Source organism: Papio anubis, chromosome 10 (assembly GCF_008728515.1).
Source record: "Papio anubis isolate 15944 chromosome 10, Panubis1.0, whole genome shotgun sequence".
NCBI classification, from domain to species: domain Eukaryota; kingdom Metazoa; phylum Chordata; class Mammalia; order Primates; family Cercopithecidae; genus Papio; species Papio anubis.
Genome location: NC_044985.1, coordinates 13143702 through 13164983, shown reverse-complemented (window position 1 = coordinate 13164983; position 21282 = coordinate 13143702). Strand labels below are relative to the sequence as shown.

The following is a 21282-nucleotide window of genomic DNA, read 5'->3' as shown; positions in this document are numbered from 1 at the left end:
AATAATCAGCCTTCTGAATTAGTTATCTAGTATTTCAAATATTTTATATTGGCTTGAATCAATCACTGGGGAGCTAGCATGATCTTTTGGGGGTGTCATAGGATCTTTTTTATTATATTACCAGAAGTTACTTTTCTGGTTCCTTCTCATTTGGGTAGACTATTGTAATGGTTCTTGATTTTATGTTTTAACATTATATTTCCCCCTTAAGGATGTGACTTTAATGTTTATTGTTTATTATAACTTAATTTTGTTCTTCATCCTCTTTAAGGGTGAAGATTCTGTATGAGTTCCTTGGTTATAGAGACTATTTGTATGATGGTTTTCTCAGGTGCTCATTGTAGTACCAATGTATGCAGTGTGTGAGCAAGTTCCTTGTCTCTTATGAGGTTGAAATGGCATAGGTCTCTTGAAGCTTATCTGATTTTCCCCGAGTGTGCACTATTTTATTTATTTATTCTTCCACAGTATTTTATTAACTGAGTTGATGGTTCTGGCTTCAGGTCAGTAGTTGAGGTGTCCTTGGGTAAGCACCGGTTTTAGCTAAAGCAGGTGGGTAAATGCAATATCCAATGGTGAACAGAGGTCTCACCCTTGACAGAAATGGCTGTGGGAGCTCTCAGTGAAATGCCCTGAGGTTTTATCAGTTGGGAAGGGTAGGAGTCACTTCAGCTCCCCTGCCAGGTCATCAGGAAAGCTATCCACCTCTCAGACTCATTTCTTCCCCAGTGTTCTGGCTATTCAGATTAGACAAGCACCTCTTTTCATCTGTAGAAATGTTGATGTTCCAAGTAAAGAGGAATTGTGACTCAGCCTCTCATGAAAGCCTGAACCTGGGGTGTACTCCTCCTGTGAGGATGCGGTCACCCTGAAGTATTTCCGGAAAGGTGTCTATAGGTGCAGCTATGCCAAGCTCCCATGGGATAAGCCCCAGCTATGTCTGTAGTGGTGGACAAGAGGGGAAAGAAGCCCGCTTCTCCAACGATGTTCACAAATACCAAAGCTACCTGGGTTTTGGAGAAGAGCTACTGACTTTCCCTGCTAAGCCTAGCACTGCAATTATGTCTTTGCTGAAAGAAACTTCCTACTAGTGGAAAGATCTAGGATTCAAGGCCTCCCATCTGGATTATTTTGTCTTGTGGGATGTTCCCTTGATGTGATGCTCTCCCCCTTCTCCTAAAAGTAGGAGTTCTTGACAGTCAAATTATAAGGATAATATTGGTCTTTTAGGCCTAGCTACCAGTTGGGCTGCCACACTCCAGGCTGGTACTGGGGAATGTCTGCAAAGGATCTGGTGATATGACCGGTCCTAAAATCTCCCAGCCCAGCACCAGCTCTGATGAGGGTGGCAGGAGAGTGATGTAGACTCTGTGAGATTCCTTGGTTATAGATAGCCTTAGTGTTCTTGAATGCTGGCTTTCTCAAATGCTGGTCTTAATAGTAGTGAACTGGTCATGTTGACAGACTAAGGACTTCCTGGTTAGCCAGTGTGTTACAGGCAATGGTGATAGATGACATCATACACCAGTTTTCTCCTTTATGGGCGCAGTGTTATTCTACCTAGAGGTGCTGTAATGAACTGTATTAGTTGGCTTCCAACCAGGAAGTGGCATTTGCAAAAGAGCACCAGCTGCAGTGGTAAAAGTGGGATTTGAGCTTTTCTATGCTGCCCAGGGGAAGTATTATGGTTTCTCAGGTGGAGGGTGTGGCCATAAATCTCCCCAAAATTTCTGTCCTTTGTGTTAAGCTGCCAGGGCAGGTGGAGGGGAACAGGCAAGTAGGGGCTGGGTCAGACAGCTCTGTGCTCTGACGCTCCATGTGTGGGCAAGCTGCGGCCCCTGTGGGGATCAGTGGTTCTCAGGCTACTGGAGTAAGGTTCCAGTGGGGAGTGTAACTGCCTCTGCTGCATAGAAGGCTTTGCACAGGGAGTGGAGAGTAGCGGGTGGTAGTTAGTCTCACCTAGATTCTACACAATTGGCAAGGCAGATCTCACTCCTGCATTACCCCATTAAAAGCACCCAACTAACTTCTAAGCAGCTGAGTTAAGAACTCCACCTGTCCCAGACCATAAGTTTTCCCTGTGGCAATAACAATTATACCGTTCAGGGCATGCCCCTTTCCATCTGCATGCAAGGCCAGGTGCCCAGTTCCTGCGCTGGTGGTTGCAGCACACTTCTGGCTCACCCCCCAGGTTCTGGCCAAGGGAGTTTGTCTCCATTTGATGTTATATTGCAAAATTCAATTGGAAGCTTCTTTCAACCTGTAACCTCTGCCTGAGCTAGTTGGCTGACTTCCCCAAGGTCTCCTGTGACATACAATAAGGAATGGCTTTTCTAGGTCGGCACTAAAGACTGGGAATGCCTGCCAGGCAATTTCCACTGCCGCTTCTTCTGTTACATTTCTCATCACTCCCTAAATCAGTTCCAGTTTGGGGTAGGGTTAAGGCCTTCTCAGATAGCCTGGATTTTCAGGTTCCCCTGTGGGGATGTGTATCCTGGAGGCAGTTTCTCCCACTCTCATACTCTGGGGGTTTACAATTTTTCACCTGTCTCATGGTGAAGGCTGCAGCCTGCCACTTCTTTCAAAGGGTCTGTAGATTCTTTCCATTTTTCTGTTAAGTTCGTGCATTGCTTCTCGGAAAAAATACATGGTATGAACCTCTACACATTATTCTTTCCTTCCAAGTGCCCATCAGGCTATTGATGAATTTCTTGGCAAAAATCTTATAAGCCAGAAGAGACTAGGGGCCTATTTTCATCATTCTTAAATAAAAGAAATTCTGGGGATGAAGCCAACTTTATTGCTTCATCCCTGGGAAGCAAGCTGGGTCAACATACACAAACCAATAAATGTAATGCATCACATAAACAGAACCAATGACAAAAACCACATGATTAACTCAATAGATGTAGAAAAGGCCTTCGACAAAATTCAACACCCTTCATGATAAAAACTCTCAATTAACTAGGTATTGATAGAGTGTATCTCAAAATAATAAGAGCGAGTTATGACAAACCCTCAGCTAATATCATTCTAAATGGGAAAAAACTGGAAGCATTCCCTCTGAAAACTGGCACAAGACAAGGATGCCCTCTCTCAACACTCTTATTAAGCATAGTATTGGAAGTTCTGGCCAGGGCAATCAGGCAAGAGACAGAAATAAAGGGTATTCAATTAGGAAAAAAGGAAGTCAAATTGTCTCTGTTTGCAGATGATATGATTGTATATCTGCAGAAAACCCCATCATCTCAGTTCAAAATATCCTTAAGCTGATAGCAACTTCAGCAAAGTCTCAGGATACAAAATTAACGTGCAAAAATCACAAGCATTTTTATACACCAATAACAGACAGAGAGCCAAATCATGAGTGAACTCCCATTCACAGTTGCTACAAAGAGAATAAAATACCTAGAAATACAACTTACAAGTGGTGTGAAAGACCTCTTCAAGGAGAACTACAAACCACTGCTCAAGGAAATAAGAGAGGACACAAACAAATGGAAAAATATTCCATGCTCATGGATAAGAATAATCAATATTGTGAAAATGGCCATTCTGCCCAAAGTAGTTTATAGATTCAATGCTATCCCCATCAAGCTATCTTTGACTTTCTTCACAGTATTGAAAAAACTACTTTAAATTTCATATAGAACCAAAAAAAGCCCACATAGTCAAAACTATCCTAAGCAAAAGAACAATGCTGGAGACATTACGCTACCTGACTTCAAACTACACTACAAGGCTGCAATAACCAAAACAGTACAGTACTGGTACCAAAACAGATATATAGACCAATGGAACAGAATAGAGACCTCAGAAATAATGCCATACATCTACAATCATCTGATCTTTGACAAACCTGACAAAAACAAGCAATGAGGAAAGGATTCTCTATTTAATAAATGGTGTTGGGAAAACTGGCTAGCCATATGCAGAAAGCTGAAACTAGATCTCTTCCTTATACCTTACACAAAAATTAACTCAAGATGGACTAAAGACTCAAAAGTAAGACCTAAAATCATAAAAACCCTAGGAGAAAACCTAGGCAATACCATTTAGGACATAGGCATGGGCAAAGACTTCATGACTAAAACACCAAAAGCAATGGCAGCAAAAGCCAAAATCGACAAATGGGATCTAAATAAACTGAAGAGCTTCTTCACAGAAAAAAAAAAAAAAAAAAAAAACTATCATCAGAGTGAACAGGCAACCTACAGAATGGGAGAAAATTTTTGCAATCTATACATCTGTCAAAGAGCTGGTATCCAGAATCTAAAAAAACCTAAACAAATTTACAAGAAAGAAACAAACAACCCCATCAAAACGTAGGTGAAGGATATGAACAGACACTTCTCAAAAGAAGACATTTATGTGGCCAACAATCATATGCAAAAAAACTCATCATCACCGGTCATTAGAGAAATGCAAATCAAAACCACAATGAGATAGCATCTCATACCAGTTAGAGCGGCAATCATTAAAAAATCAGGAAGCAACAGATGCTGGAGAGAATACGGAGAAATAGGATTGCTTTTACCCTGTTGGTGGGAGTGTAAATTAGTTCAACCATTGTGGAAGAAAATGTGGCTATCCCTCAAGGATCTAGAGCTAGAAATACCATTTGACCCAGCAATCCCGTTACTGGGTATATACCCAAAGGATTATAAATCATTCTACTATAAAGATACATGCACATGTATGTTTATTGTGGCACTGTTTACAATAGCAAAGACTTAGAACCAACCCAAATGCCCATCAATGATAGACTGGATAAAGAAAGTATGGCACATATACACCATGGAATACTATGCAGTCATAAAAAAGGATGAGTTTGTGTCCTTTGCAGGGACATGGATGAAGCTGGAAACCATCATTCTCAGGAAACTAACACAACAACAGAAAACCAAACACCACATGTTCTTATTCATAAGTGAGAGTTGAACAATGAGAACACATGGACACAGGTAGGGGAACATCACACACTGGGGCCTGTCAGGGGGTGGGGGACTAGGGGAGGGATAGCATTAGGAGAAATACATAATGTAGATGATGGGTTGATGAGTGGAGCAAACCATCATGGTACGTGTATATCTATGTAAAAACCTGCATGTTCTGCACATGCACCCCAGAACTTAAAGCATAATAATAATAATAATAATAATAAAAGAAATTCCAACCAAGAATCTTATGTCCTGTCAAACTAAGGTTCATATGTAAAAGGGAAATAAAATATTTTCCAGACAATCACTAAGGGAATTTATTACCACTAGACCGGCCTTACAAGATATTCTCAAGGGCATTCTAAGCATGGAAATGAAAGAACAATACTTGCTAACACACACACACACACACACACACACAAAACACTGTATTGAAATACATAGTCCAGAGATCCTATAAAACTAAATAATAGAAACTACAAAGCAACCAGCAAATGACTTCACAATAGGATCAAAACTTCACATATCAATATTAACCCAGAATGTAAATTGTCTAAATGCCCCACTTTAAAGACACCCCACTTTAAAGACAGAGTTGCAAATTGGATTAAAAAAATAAGACCATTTGTCTGGTATATTCAAGAGACCTATCTCATATGTAACAGCACCCATAAGCTCAAAGTAAAAGGTTGGAGAAAGATCTATCTTGCAAACAGAAAACAAAAAACAGCAGGGGTTGCTATTCTTATATAAGATAAAATAGACTCTAACCCAACAACAGTAAAAAAGACAAAGAAGGCAATTACATAATGATAAATGGCTCAATTCAACAAGAAGACATAAACAGGGCAACAAGGAAGAAGTGCTTCTAGACCTGCAATAAAACCTAGACAGCCATACAATAATAGTGAAGGGCTTCAATGCCCCATTCACAGTGTTAGACAATCAAGGCAGAACACTAATAGAAGTTTTGGACTTAAACTTGACACTTGATCAATTTCACCTAATGGACATCTACAGACCACTCCACCCATCAACCTCAGATTATGCATTCTTCTCATCTGAACACAGAACATATCATGAGATTGACCACATGCTCAACTATAAATCAAGTATCAATAAATTCAAAAAAATTGTAATCATACCAACCATACTCTTGGACCACAGTGAATAAACGTGGAAAGCAATGCTAAGATGATCTCTCCAAACTAAACGATTATATGGAAATTAAACAACTTGCTCTTAATGCCTTTTGAGTAAACAAAATTATGGTATAATAAAATTTAAAAACTCTTTGAAATGAATAAAGACAGAGACACAACATATCAAAATCTCTAGAATGAAGCCAAAGCAGTGTTAAAAGAAGAGTTTATAGTGCTAAATGCCTACATTAAGCAGGTAGAAAGATCTAGAATTAATCTAACATTATACCTAGAGGAACTAAAGAAAACAAGAACAAACTAACCCCAAATCCAGCAAGAAAAAAAATAGCTAAAATTAGAGCATAACTGAATAAAATTGTGAATCAAAAATTCATAGAAAAAATCAAGGAAACCAAATGTAAACCAAATGTTGGCTTTTTGAAAGAATAAACAAAATAAATTCAAACGCTAGTTAAATTAACAAAGAAAAAAAGAGAGGAGATCCAAAAAAGCACAACCAGAAATGGCAAAGGAGATTACAACTGATTGTATAGAAACACAAAAGATCCTCAGAAACTATTATAAACACCTCTATGCACACAAATGAAAAAACCTGGAGAAATGGATAAATTCTTGGAAACACACAACCTCCTAATAATGAATCAGGAAGAAACTGAAAACTTGAACAAACCAATATTAAGCTCTGGATTTGAATCAATAATTAAAAACCTAACAATCAAAAAAAAAAAAAAAAAAAAAAAAGAGAGAGAGAGAGATGGACCAGATTATTTCACAGCCAAATTTGGTTACACAACCAAATTCAAATGTACAGAGAAGAGCTGGTACCAATAATAATGAAACTACTCTAAAAAATTGAGGAAAAGGGACTGATCCTTAACTCATTTTGGAAACCAACATCACCTTGATATCTGAACCTGGTAAAGACACACCAAAAAAGAAAACTACAGGTCAATATCCTTGATGAGCATAGACACAAATGTTCTCAACAAAATACCAGTAAATCAAATCCAGCAATCACATCAAAAAATTCATTTACCATGATTGGGTGGGCTTTATCCCTGGGATGCAAGGTTGTTACAATATAGGTATATCAATAAATGTAATTTATCACATAAACAAAACTAAAAACAGAAACTATATGATCATTTCAATAGATGCAGAGGCTTTTGATAAAATCCATCATCACTTCATAATAACCCTCCCCCACCTAAGAAACTAGGCATTAACAGAAAATACCTCAAAATATTAAGAGCTATCGATGACAAACCCACAACCAACATAATTCTGAATGGACAAAAGCTGGAAGTATTCCTCTTAAGAACAGGATAAACAAAGTAATGCACACTCTAACCATGCCTACTCAACATGGTATTGGAAGCACTGGCCAAAGCCATCAGGCAAAAGAAATAAAAGGCATTCAAATAAAAAAAAAAAATACAAAGTCAAAGTATCTATCTTCACTGATGACATGATGCCTAGAAAACTTCAAAGACAGTGCCAAAAGGCTCCCAGACCTGATAAACAGCTCCAGTAAAGTTTCACAATACAAAATTAGTGTACAAAAATCAGTATCATTTCTATACACCAATAATGTTCAAGCTGAGAGCCAAATCAAGAGTGCAATCCCATTTACAATAGTTGCTAAAAAAAAAGAGAGAAAGAAAAAAAAGGAATACATTTAACCTAGGAGGTGAAGCTCTCTACAAGGAGAACTATAAAACACTGCTGAAAGTAATCAGAGATGACACAAACAAATGAAAAATCATTCCATGCTTACAGACTGGAAGAATTATATCATTAAAATGGCCATACTGTTCAAAGAAATCTACAGATTCAATGCTATTCCTATCAAACTACCAATATCATTTTTTCAAAAAATTGGAAAAACTATTTTGATTTATATGGAACCAAAAAGGAGCCATATTAGCCAAAACATTTATAAGCAAAAAGAACAGAGCAAGAAGCATCCCAAGACCCAGCTTCAAAATATTCTTAAAGCTACAGTAATCAAAACAACATGGTACTAGCACAAATATAGACACAAATACTGTCCAATGGAACAGAATAGAGAACACAGAAACTAAGCAATATACCTACAACTATCTGATCTTCAACAAAGTCAACAAAAATAAGCAATGTGAAAAGAACTCTCTGTTCAATAAATGGTACTTGGGTAATTAGCTAGCCATATGCAGAAGAATGAAAGCAGACCCCTGACTTTTACTATCTACAAAAATTAACTCGAAATGTATTAAAGATTTAAATTTAAGGCCCCAAACCATAAACATCTTAGAAGAAAACCCAGGAATTACCTTTCTGGACATCAGCCCTGGCAAAGAATTTATGACTAAGTCCTCAAAAACAATTTCAACTAAAACAAAAATTGATAAGTTGTACCTAGGGAAACTAAAGAGCTTTTGCACAGCAAAGGAAACTATCAGCAGACTTAAACGGCAACCTACAGAATGGGAAGAAATATTTGTAAACTATTTATTGGACAAAGTTCAAATATGCAGAATCTATGAGGAACTTAAACATGTCAACAAGCAAAAAGCATATAACTTCGTTAAAAAGTGAGCAAAGAACATGAACAGACACTTCTCAAAAAAGGATATACTAGCAGCCAATAAGCATATGAAAAAATGTTCCATACTAATTATTAAAAAAAGGAAAATCAAAACCACGAGATACCACCTCACACCAGTCAGAATAGCTATTATTAAAAAGACCAAAAAAAAAAAAAAAAAAAAAAAAAAACAGATGCTATCCATTCTGCCGAGAAAAGGGAATGCTTATACACTGTTTGTGGGAATGTAAATAGGTTCAGCCACTGTGGAAAGCAGTTTGAAAATTTATCAGAGAACTTATATCAGAACTACCATTTGATCTAGCAATCCCATTCCTGGGTATATACTCAAAGGGAAATACATTTTTTTTTTTAACCAAAAAGACACATGTGCTAACATGTTAATAACAGCACTATTCACAGTAGCAAAGACATGAAATCAACCTACATATCTATCAATGGTTGATTGGATAAATAAAATTTGGTAAATATATATCATGGAATGCCAGCTATAAAAAAATCAAAATTATGTTTTTTTTTTTTACAATAACATGAATACAGGTGGGGGCCATATCCTAAGTGAATTAACTTAGGAACAGATAATCAAATACCACATATTCTCACCTATATGTGGAGTTAAACTTTGGGTTCATAAATATACAAGAGGGGAACTATAGTCCTAGGGATTACTAGAGGAAGGGAGGGAGAGGCAAGCAGGCGCTGAAAAGCTGCCTATGGGGTGTTACGCTGAAAACCTGGGTGATGGGATCATTCATACCCCCAATGTCAGCATCATAAAATATAGTCATGTTACAAACCTGCATACATTCCCTCAAATCTAAAATAAAATTTGAAACTATTAAAACATACAAAATAAAAGATAAAAATATGATAAAGGAAAGTTTTTTGAAATTAAAACAATTGTGGTAAAATTTAGAAATTATTTTTTAAACGTCCTATCTAGACTTTTATCTGCTATAATAAAGGTATGAATTATTCCTCAAATACTTATACAATTAAGTTCTAGATGAAACTTTACATTTTTGAAGTGAAGAGGAAACAAGGCAACATGTATGCACCCTTGATTTGCAGACAAAATAAATGTACCCTTTAGAGTGTTATTGAAAACAAAAAAAAAGACAAAACAAACAAGAAAACCTACCTCGTTTTTTGTAACAAGTAGTCTATTAATTTTTAAAATAGCCAAAACACATTGGACCTCTTTGTACTTTCTGCTTAATTTTGCTGTGGACTTAAAACTTGTGTAAAAAAAAATAAGTCAATAACAACAATATTGGGCCAAAATGTCAGCCTTTATAAAAAATTATTTTTCAGGACTAAATTTTCTTCTTGTTGAAAAGTATACAAGTTAAAGAATGTAACTATTGGCAAAACCTTTGTTTCTTCCCTATTTAAATGAGGGTTAAGTTGCCTGCTTGAAGATTCCTCTTTTGTAGATCTCAGTCATATTATTCATTTGGTCTTTCTGTTCCCCTAGACAGGTCAAGGAGCTCGAATATGTTACGTGGATACAACAGAAGTACTACTTTCTGTTCTAACTTCAATATTTTTAATCTTCCTATAGAAAAAAAAGTCAACTTTAAATACAGATGCAATTGAGGTCAAACACCTCTCGCTTGATCAGTCCACTTTTTCCCAAACTGTCCATTAATTTTAAATATTTAAAACCTCAAGAATGAACTTCATTCAATGAAACTAAAATAAGGGCAGCCATTCAGGTCCAGTGCCAACCAGTTTGGGGGAGATTATTACATAGGTCAGGAAAAGGCATGACAGTGGAACACTTCAATGTATCAGTAGTCATAAGGATGTATAAGATTTAGAGCCATTTGCATAGCTAGCTCGACTTCCTCCCCACCAGTATTTCTGAACAGGGGATATAAAAACGTAAGTAATGTGGGAAAAGCATAAAAGAGTAACATAATATATATTTTTCAAAGTGACATATGTGGAAATAAGAATGCTGTTTCCATTGGTGCCCACGTCACTTAGGTACCATTGGACCCTAATTTTTCCAAGTCACAGTTTCTTTAACCCTTCAAAGGAAATAATAATTCCATCTTCAAGATTATAGTGAACCACAAAAGAGCTGTGATACTATAGTACTTAGCAAAGCATAGAAAAGAGCAAGTACTCATAAATGTTAGGGAAAGATAGCAGTACTTGGAATGACGATGTTAAAAGGAATGTTGGTAATCTTGGTATGGGCATTGTTTCTTTCTGTCATGGCAGTAATAGTAGCAGTGGAGGCTATAGGCACAGCAGCAGAAGTAGCCATAGTGGGAATATGCTCAGCAGTAATTATATGCTGATGGCACTGAAATTCCTGAAAAGCAAGGAAGGACCTAATTCCATCATGCTTTCTATCAGGGGTCAGCAAACTGCAGCCCGCTTCCCCATTTCGTATGGCCTGAAAGCTAAGAATATTTTTTTGGCATACCTCAGTGGTTCCATTTTAAGTAGTTATGTAGGTACTTGCATAATACAGTCAATTTTGCTGCTTGACCAAAAAATATTTACCATCTAACCCTTTAGAGAAAAAGTTTGCTGATCCCTGCCCCATATCCTTGATTATTGCAAGACATTCAGGATGTCTCTTACCTCTTGTGCAAATGCTTTTCAGATCTCCTGATCTGATCTAAGTTAACAATCTCTTTGTAATAGCCATATTCTCAGCAAAATCTCCTAAATTCTCCATGTATTCTTTGTTTCTTATCTCCTGAAGACATAGATTTCTCTGTTTTCTCTCCCACATAGCTGGTAACTTTAAGCCTGAAGTGAGGAATACAATCTTCCCTGTTTTTCATAACACTTTCATACTATTCTCCTTCTACCTAAAAATCCCAAGTTTGTTTGAAGTTCATACTATCAAATGAAGTATATTAATTATGGCCTTTAATTTTGATTTATTAGCAATCAATTCAGTATCTTACTGATTTAAAATAACGAAAATAATATTTCTCATTCACCTAACCTGTCCATGTCTGCTCAGTGGAAAACTCTACTCCATGTCACCATCATTTTGAGACCAGGTGGATAGAACCTGCATCTTGCCATTCACTGTGGTGCAGAGAAATAGACGTGGAGAATTCTATCTTGGCTCTTGAAAATGGCTTTCCAAGAGGTGACATCTCATGCTCACACTAATTGACCAAACTCACTCAAATGAACAGGCATACCTCCTTGGGGGCATTTCCTTCCAAATAACCTGAAAATGGAAAATGGAAACTACTTCAGAACTTCATGAATCACTCTCATTCTTTACCACCTACTATGTCTCTTTAGTTTGCAGTCCGCTGTGGATCTTGGGGCTATTGTCCCTAATTCCTCTAAATGTTAGCACATGAATCATGTCTCTCTCCCACGATTTTTGTCCCAAGACTCAGTGATGTTAATCTCCACATAGATTATCTTTCCAGCATCTGTCACTGAGTTGTTTGTGTCATCATTTCACCTCAGTTACCTATTCCCATGGTCATAACCTAGACCTTGGAATTACTATACCTGCAACCCACCCATAGTCTCAAGCAGCCATTCTCCTATTAACACCTCCCATTTTTTCATCCCAGACCTACTTATTTTTGAACTCTAACTTTCACCCAGCCACTGGGACTTCCAATCCATTAACATTACCAAATTTTCACTATTGATTTTCATCCCCTTGTGCTTTTATTTCTTCCTCTATTGTTCTCAAATTTCATAGCCCATCATTATAGTCACTCCTTTGCATGGTGTTTCAGCTCCTTTGTCCCTCTCTCCCCTCTTTTTACATATTTAGCAAAATGCAACTGGGATTAAATATTGGTCTCTGCCTACTCGACATCTGGACCCAAATTTCCAAATGGCCTTAGAAAAACACACAACCTTGCTGACTAGTATCACTTAAAATTCATGATCATACATTTCAAGTGGATTATTGGAATTTCCCAGAGATACAAAAATATTCCGCTAGTCAACACACTGTGCCACTTTCTCCTAGGTCCTTGCTACTCAATGTGTGGTCTAAGGGCCAGCAATAGAGGAATTGCTTTGAGCTTGTTATAAAAGCAGAATCACAAACTTCTCTCTGACTCAAAGTGTAAGAATCTGCATTTTAACAAGACACTCAGATAATTCTCATGTATATTAAAATCCTGGAATCTTTATTCTAAAAAAACTATCTCACATTGGCTGAAAGTGCTCAGTCTCCTTTGCAATTTCTGTTTACCTTCCTAACTTCTAACATTAGGATGTTTTAGGGCTCAGTCATCAGACCTGTTCTTCATCGACACTTAACACGTCATTTTAGATCATCCAGTCCCCTCCCTTTAAATACTTTCTAGAACTGCAATGGCCAAGTTTATAATTCCAGTCAAGTCTTCTCCCATATACTTATATTTTTGCATCCAGTTCTCATCTACTGTGTTTCTCCACGGGCACGTGTAATAGGTACCTCAAATTCAACATATCCACATATCCAAAACAAAATTATTCTTTTCTTGGTCCATCCCTCCTCAACCACCAATCTGCTTCTCCCAAAGACTACTCTATCTCAGTAAAGACAACTTCATTTTTAATGTTTGTCAAACCAAAATCTTGGCACAATCCTGATTTTTCTCTCTTTTGTGCCTTACCTCCTGTCCATCAAAAAGTCTAACTGGATGCATTTTCAACTATATTCAAAATCTGACCATGCCACACTTATCCATTGCTACTACCCCAGCTGTAACCATCATTATCCTTCACGTGACATATTAAAAGCCTCCTAACTGGTCTTCCTTCTTTCACCTTGACCCCTTGTCCACCTGGGTTCTCCATCTATGGATCCAACAAACCAAGTACTGACATGTGATGGAGAACCCGTGGATATGAGGGGCCAACTTTTATATTGAGGGTTTCACAGGGCCACCTGTGGGATTTGAACACCTGTGAGTTTTGGTATCTGCAAGGGTCCTGGAACCAATTCCCCATTGAATACAGAGAGATGACTGTACATATAAAAATCCAATTCTGTGTACGGACGCACAAATATATTTATAGTAAAATGGAAGATAATAAAACCACCCAAATGCTAATCATCATGTTCTATAAATGATAGACTTAGTATAATATTCTATCCTGCTTTTCCACCTTGCATTTTATCATAAGAATTTAATACAAAATAATTAAACAGTCATATAATGATTAAAATCATTAGAATCGATATTATTAGCACCATAATTTAGCCATTTGCTTACTAATAGAGCTATTCAAGCTACTATTTCTAAATTTTCACTATTTTAAAAATAGTGAAACCTCCTTGTACATAAGTCTTTACTTATATTTCTAATTATTTTAAAAGACAGATTCCAACAGGTTGAATTACTGGGTCAAGGAGAATATTCAAAAGACTCTTGATGAATATAATCAAATTAACCTTCATCAAATATGTGGTAATTAACATTCCTGTAAGTAGAATCTGAGAATTTAGATGCTATCACACTCTTGATAGTCCAAAATTCTTCATTCATTAAAACATAGATAAAAATATTTCATTTTTCATGAGAATATCTGTATTAGTAATGGATGTGATCAGTTTTCCATGTATTTGGAGACCAATTCTTAATGCTCATGTCTGCTCAGTACTCCTGACTCTCAGGAATTGGCCAGGGAGGCATGATTCCTGCCTCTGTAGTTAAAAAAAAAAAAAAAGAATTACTTCAAGTTTACTCATTAGAATTAGCCTCTTGCCAAGCAACCTTTCATTATTCTTTTTCTAACGTTGACCTGACCCAGCGCCGCCTTGCAATTGATCGAGCCATCATCTAATTAATGGGGTTTGTATTGATGGTAAATAAGCCACACTGTAATTTATAATGACTTTATTTCAGGATTATTTACCTATGGGAAAATGAGATTTTTTTCCTCTGTGAATTCAAAGAGTGTCTCCATCAGAATCTCCAAATAAACTCAAATAGATTTAGCACAGGAATGTTATATCTCAAGACTTCCCAAGACAACAGACCAAACCCACAATTTATACATAGAAATAATAAACGGTTACTTGTTTCAATGTGATTTTCATGTCACTGTTAAATCTTTCTTAACCAAAATAATTTATTGAACTTGCCTTACACAGTACCTTAAGTTTTACCATGATAGTGACTTTTTCGCTAATGAATTTCATTGCTTTCAGATGTGCATCTCTGTACCAGGAATCAGCATTCACACATGAGGCTCATTTAACTCATTGTCAGTCTTGGTCATTTTGATACATCTTTGATGAAAACTTACATCTGAAAAAACTGTAGTTTGTAAGGAAGGACATTTCAGAATATAAAGCATTATTCTAGTAGGTTTTAGTGAGATTCCAAAGTTGGGGATGGTAAGATGGAAGTATACCCTGGGATTAATAATGCATTGGGAAATAAATTGGCAATGCCTGCCTAAAGAGCTAAATTAAAAAATATTCTGGGACTAGACACAGCTCTTGTGGGAAATAATATAGTCAAGAAATGGTAACTTCTAGCACCAGCAGAGGAGGAAGGAGTAATATTACAGGTGCTATATATTTGACTACACTGTATATTTGACTACAGTTCTCAAACACGAACTTGCATTAGGATGCCCTAGAGGGTTTATAAAAACACAGATTGCTGGACCCCAACACCAGAGCTTCTGACTAGGTAGATCTTAGTGAGGCTTAATCTTGAGTATCTGCAAGTGGTGCTGACGCTGCTGGTCAGGGGCCGCACTTTAAGAACCATTGGTCTAGAGTGTTAGATGCCATCCCCCTACTGTTGAAGGCTGAAGGAATGTGGAGTTGAGAAATCAATTACCTTGATCTCTCTGCTGAAGATTGAACACATTTAACCTGTTTTTGAACCTATAAAACAGAAATCTCTGCATAATATAAATCTGTTACAGCATAGGCAGCTCTTAGAATAAATTCTTATGGAACTTATCAGACTAGGGTTGCCAGATTTAGCAAAAGAAAAGAAAAAAATCCAACAAAATATTTTTATTCTAAATATGCCCCATGTCATATTTATGTGAAATTCAAAGTTAACCAATAATTCTATATTTTACCTGGTAATGCTATATCTAATTAAACAGTGTGGAAACGCTTATAGAAAAGAAGAGTGCAACAAATCCACGTCCTAAACCAGAGATACAAAAGACTTAAACAAAGATTGTGGAAATACCATAGGACTAAATATGAGTACTCCGAATCCTCCTCCTCAAAACAGATGGTGCTCTGTAATACTAAGACTATGAAGGATAAATGTCCAAAACGGAGTAGAAAGAAACCAAATAAATGAAGTGAGCGGAACTACATCTGTGTCACACCTCTTTCACTCTCTCAACATGTGAACTTGTCCTATAATAGTCTTAAGCAATCCAAGCAGCAGAACAAGGAAACAGCTGGAAGCTGATAACATTTCCTACATCAGGCTGCATTAACTTATATGCAATAAGGAAAACTGAGTATCTTTAAAAATTGAATTTAATGCAGAGATTTGCTTTTAAGCCAATCTCTTAAGAAGAGATAAAAGGGGAAGGTAAATTTTTCCTGAAATTTATAACTAAAAGTGGTTTCTGCCCCCCACAGAACTGAAGAAGCAGAGGAGCGTTACACCCCGGCCCAGGATCACTGTCCCATGGAAAATGCTATTGTTGGATCCGAGCTACTTTATCTGGAACTAAGACACACAAAATGATAGTAGTTATTGCTACTGTTTCTACTGGTGATACCACTGACATTTTGTAAAGCACCTACAAAAGCAAGAAAAAAAAAATACATCTTTTCTCCTTCTTCTAACTTCACTGCCATATTTCCCATTGGCTGAAGGTGATGGAAAGTCAGCTGAAAAAGGAATGTTGAGAACATAACTTAGAAGGCCTCCAGTCCTTGTTTCAAGGGAAGCATATTAAAGGTTGAATATGAAGCTGAAAGACTATAGACACCATCTGGGAGAGCCCATTCCAGATGACTGGTTTTCATACTCATCATTCTTCCCATAGTTAAACTCCCAAACAACAACTTTAACAATGTCAGGTTTCCACACAACTAAAAGAAACAGATGGCTTTCATAAATACTAAGATAGACATTACTTCCTCTGAAAAGGGCACATATTAAGTCAAATAAGTGACTAGATAATATTAATTCCACTTCCAGTTTCATAAAAAGCCCACCTAGACATATTATTAGCTAAAAAGATGTTGTACCTCCTCTTACACAATATAGTAGAAAAAATGGAAAGGAAAATATAAATCCTACCTAACATATGTACATAACAAACAATGGGAAAATGTGAGCAGTCACCACAGTCTTCATTTCTGTAACTATCCATGAGAACATAGTTGATGTTATAGCTTCCTTAGTCTGTGATCTATCCAATGTTCCCCATGCCTCAGCAAACATGTCAGCTGATGATTAGTGTTCTTTACCTAATTATTTATTCCTGAATTTCTGATTACTTGTTTGTCCTACTATTATTGGATTTCTGTCATCTTCCACTAGTGTTTACTTCTGTGCAGAGAAGTACTAATACTACTAAGAGACAACCCAGAGAATCCCCCAGGTCTCTTAGTTTCTCCTGCCTCTATGGGCAACAGCATCTTATTTTCACTTTAATAAAAATAAATAAACCCCAGCCTGTACAGTAACCCCATATTTGACTCTTGACTTGATGGCATGAGGAACTCAAATAAGCAAGTAGCAGCCTCAACCTTAATTTTATGGAAAACAATGTTGTGATGTTTAAACGTTTTCCTCCTGGGCTCTAAAACTCCTAAATCAAAAAAACTCAAGATTCTGGAAATGGGAAGCAAACGTTTGTGAGTGGGTTGTTAGAGACATTAGTGACAGGAATCGCTTGTGTCCACTCTTTACTTCTAAACTGCTGTATCTTGCTGTGAGGGAAACAGCATGATCCACTCAACAAAGGTTCTAAGCATGTATCACGCTCTGTGGGAAAACTGCCCAAACTCACAAGGTGTTGTCTTTCAACTGATAGCAAGTGAATCATCAGACTGACTCTATCATTCTATGAGGCCACATGCTTTAGAAAAATATGCTACATCCTATAACCAAGAGCTGTATACAGCATGATTGCTGCCCCATGTGACCTACTTTCCCATGCAATTTTATCTGTGTTGAAGATCTTACTGAGCTCAATATCATATATGGTACTAAAATGCCAAAGTGCTGGTGCTACAATCAATTCTCTTACTATTGCCGACTGGCAACACCTTCTTTTTCCCTAATCCCACCTTCTGATCTGCAGTAATTCCCCACTGGAAGTACCTAACAGAAATCTGCCAAGGAAAAGAGGATGAAATGCAATAAGCAAATCTCTAGCCCCACTGATAAAGAAACGTCTATAAGAGGGACAAGTGTGAAGCTGAGAAATCAGCAAACACCATTCAACACAAAAAGGGTCCTCAGAGAATATTAGGATGGAAAATCGTAGTAATCATCACTCACCCCTTCTCCCAATGTCAAAGCTACTATTCACTATTTAAACTAATTCTTTCCTGGTCTAAAGCCCCAGCGCTTACTAAGAAGGAAATATCTAATTTATTGTTTGATGGCCAAAATAGAGTCTTACAGGATACTAAAAGAAAAATAATAATAGACAAAATACTACCATCATTAATCTAACAATTACTGAGCCTTTAATATGAGTCAGATTTTTTTTCTAATCATTTTCTCTATACTGTTTCATTGTACGCTCAATCTGATGAATAATCACTATTAGGATCCTCATCTCAAAGATGCAGAAAAAGGCAGAAAGAAGTTGGTTTGCCCAAGGCTACCCAGCTAGCAAATGCTGCAGCAGAGATGCAAACCCAATTTCTCTAGCTCCGTAGTTCATGCTCTCAATGCTATGATTATTCTTTCTTTCTGGCCTAATCTCGCTTTCACACCCAAGGCCTCTTATACTCTAATTGACATATTTTTTAAGAAGTAGGCCGGGCGCAGTGGCTCATGCCTGTAATCCCAGCACTTTGGGAGGCCGAGGCGGACGGATCACGATGTCAGGAGATCGAGACCATCCTGGCTAACACGGTGAAACCCCGTCTCTACTAAAAAATACAAAAAATTATCCAGGCCTGGTGGTGGGCACTTGTAATCCCAGTAACTCGCGAGGCTGAGGCAGGAGAATGGTGTGAACCCGGGAGGTGGAGCTTGCAGTGAGCCGAGATCGCGCCACTGCACTCTAGCCTGGGCGACAGAGCGAGACTCCGTCTCAAAAAAAAAAAAAAAAAAAAAAGCCCAGCATGGTGATGCATGCCTATAATTCCAGCTACTCAGGAGGCAGGAGAATCACTTGAATTCAGGAGGCAGAGATAGCAGTGAGCTGAGACCTTTCCACTGCACTCCAGCAGTGACAGAGCGAGACTCCATTCCCCGTCCACCCCCAACTCCGCAAAAAAAGCTTCTTTAAATGTGGTATTAGGCATCTGTAAATTACTTTACCTTCATCTTTCATTGTGTCTCAGATCTCAGTCTAACATCTATATTTCAGAAGAGAGAAAGGGAAAACTTACCAATACTTCTCGGGAAACTACACAACCTTAAGGTTATAGGGCTACAAAACCCAAAAGACATTATACAGATATTTTCTGAGGTCAGACACGATGGAAGCAATATATCAGGGAGTCCTAAGTAAGGATTTGACTCCTGATGCCCTCTCTAAAGTCTTGAACACAGTTTAATTAATCTTGGAGTTATGAATAATATTGAAGCCAATTAGAATAAGGTTATAGTTTCAAGGGCAGACCGGTAAAAATGAGTCTCTGGTTTTCACAGCAAACACCAGGAGAGCCTTTAGACATGAGAATTCCTGGTCATCCTGGCTGTATATATAATCACAAGTCTTGATTCTCAATGTCCTTAGCTAATAGAAATGGATATTGTAATGTGGACATTATTATCCTCTCATGAAAAAATTAACAATACATGTCCTGATTGTCCTTTATCCTAGTAATATGTCTGGCCCAAAATAAAAGATAAATGAGTCCCCTGATGAAATTAATAAAATGGAAACAATGACCCAAAGGATCGTTTCTCCAAGTGATGTTATTCCAACTTGTCATTCTTTTCCCTTTATGCACTTATCCCCATGCACAGCAAGGCTTCTTTACGCCTGCTATCAGGAAGAAGTTATTGAGTGTACTCCCTCTACTGTCACTTTGGTCCATTTCTCTACTACGCTTCATCAAATTCTTTCATGAATGGCTCCACCTTTCCTCGCCCCAAACCCTAACTTACACAGTTGATTTCTATGACATTATCTTGCAAAATGACTTTTAATGGGTCACCAAACCCTTAATTCACTCTTCTCTTTCTGGTTCTTACAATATAAAAAGGTCAGACTGAGAGAGGGTTCAGTCAGTCATTCATCTGCAAAATAAACTTCTACTTCTTGGCCGGTTAGCCAGGTGCTCATCTTCTTCTGTTCCATTCCCTAATGTGAGTACATATTTTGATTTTTTAATGAAACCTTAAGGTACACACTTCATACCTAACTGCATCCCCACAGCAGGTATCTCCTTAGTGTGACAGGCAAGAGCATTATGCTAAGTAGATAATCACAACAATTAACTGAAAAGGTTATAATTTCATCCTGTTTGGTACTGTTGGCCTGTCAAAAATAATTAGGTTAAAATAGATCTCAAGACTCCCTCTGCAAATTTAGGGGAGAAAATAGAAGAAGAAAGAAGGAAAAAGGTGACAGCTAAGAACTTTTTACTTGGCCAAATTAAATGTTCTGAAATTTCACTGCTGGCTGAAACACTAGAGAGCTATTTAATAGAAGAGTCCTTTCAACTCAGTTGGAGGTATTTGGTTTCTGTTTCAACGCTTCTCAATACAAATATTGAAAACGCATAAGGCAAAATTTCAAGGCACAGGTTGTGACCAAAAAGATAATCTCTCACCATTTACAAGGAAATGAGAAAAAATATATAGAAACAGCTTTCTTAACAGTTTTGACTTCTTTTTTTTTTTTTTTTTTATACTTTATGTTCTAGGGAACATGTGCACAATGTGCAAGTTTGTTACATACGTATACATGTGCCATGTTGGTGTGCTGCACCTATTAACTCGTCATTTACATTAGGTATATCTCCTAATGCTATCCCTCCCCCTCCCCCAACCCCACAACAGGCCCCGGTGTGTGATGTTCCCCTTCCTGTGTCCAAGTGATCTCATTGTTCAATTCCCACCTTTGAGTGAGAACACATGGTGTTTGGTTTGACTTCTACCTTCAATTTTGCTAGCACTCGGGCTTGTATTTGTGGTCTAAGTATTTGTGTTCTGGCATCTTGTCTCCACTCACGGCCTAATTAGCTGTGGGATTTGGAGAAACTCATTTATGTCTTTAGCCACCACTTCATTACTAAAAATTAAAAGCTCCAACTAAGATGGTAAAGTATTACCCAGATTTAACATTGTTTAATTAGATTAAATGTCTCCATACCAAAGATGAACAGACTTCAGTGACAAAAGTTTGATTCAGTCACAGCACTATCACTGCCATGAAAAGGGACATTTTCTGTTTGATGTCATTGCTTTTATTCCCTTCTGTTCCTACTGTATGTCTTGGAGGTGGGATGAGATGA

General features: G+C 37.4%; 1 long non-coding RNA gene across 2 annotated transcripts in view; it reads right to left on the bottom strand.

Moving 5' to 3' along the window:
- LOC110740845 overlaps window positions 1–21282 on the bottom strand; it is a 551890-nt gene that overhangs the window by 73937 nt on the left and 456671 nt on the right. The window contains exon 7 of one of the 2 annotated variants that reach the window (XR_002516034.2): window positions 11665–11898. The exons of the other annotated variant lie outside the window; for it this stretch is intronic. This is a non-coding gene — a long non-coding RNA (uncharacterized LOC110740845). The remainder of the gene's footprint in view (window positions 1–11664; window positions 11899–21282) is intronic. 2 annotated transcript variants of the gene reach the window in all.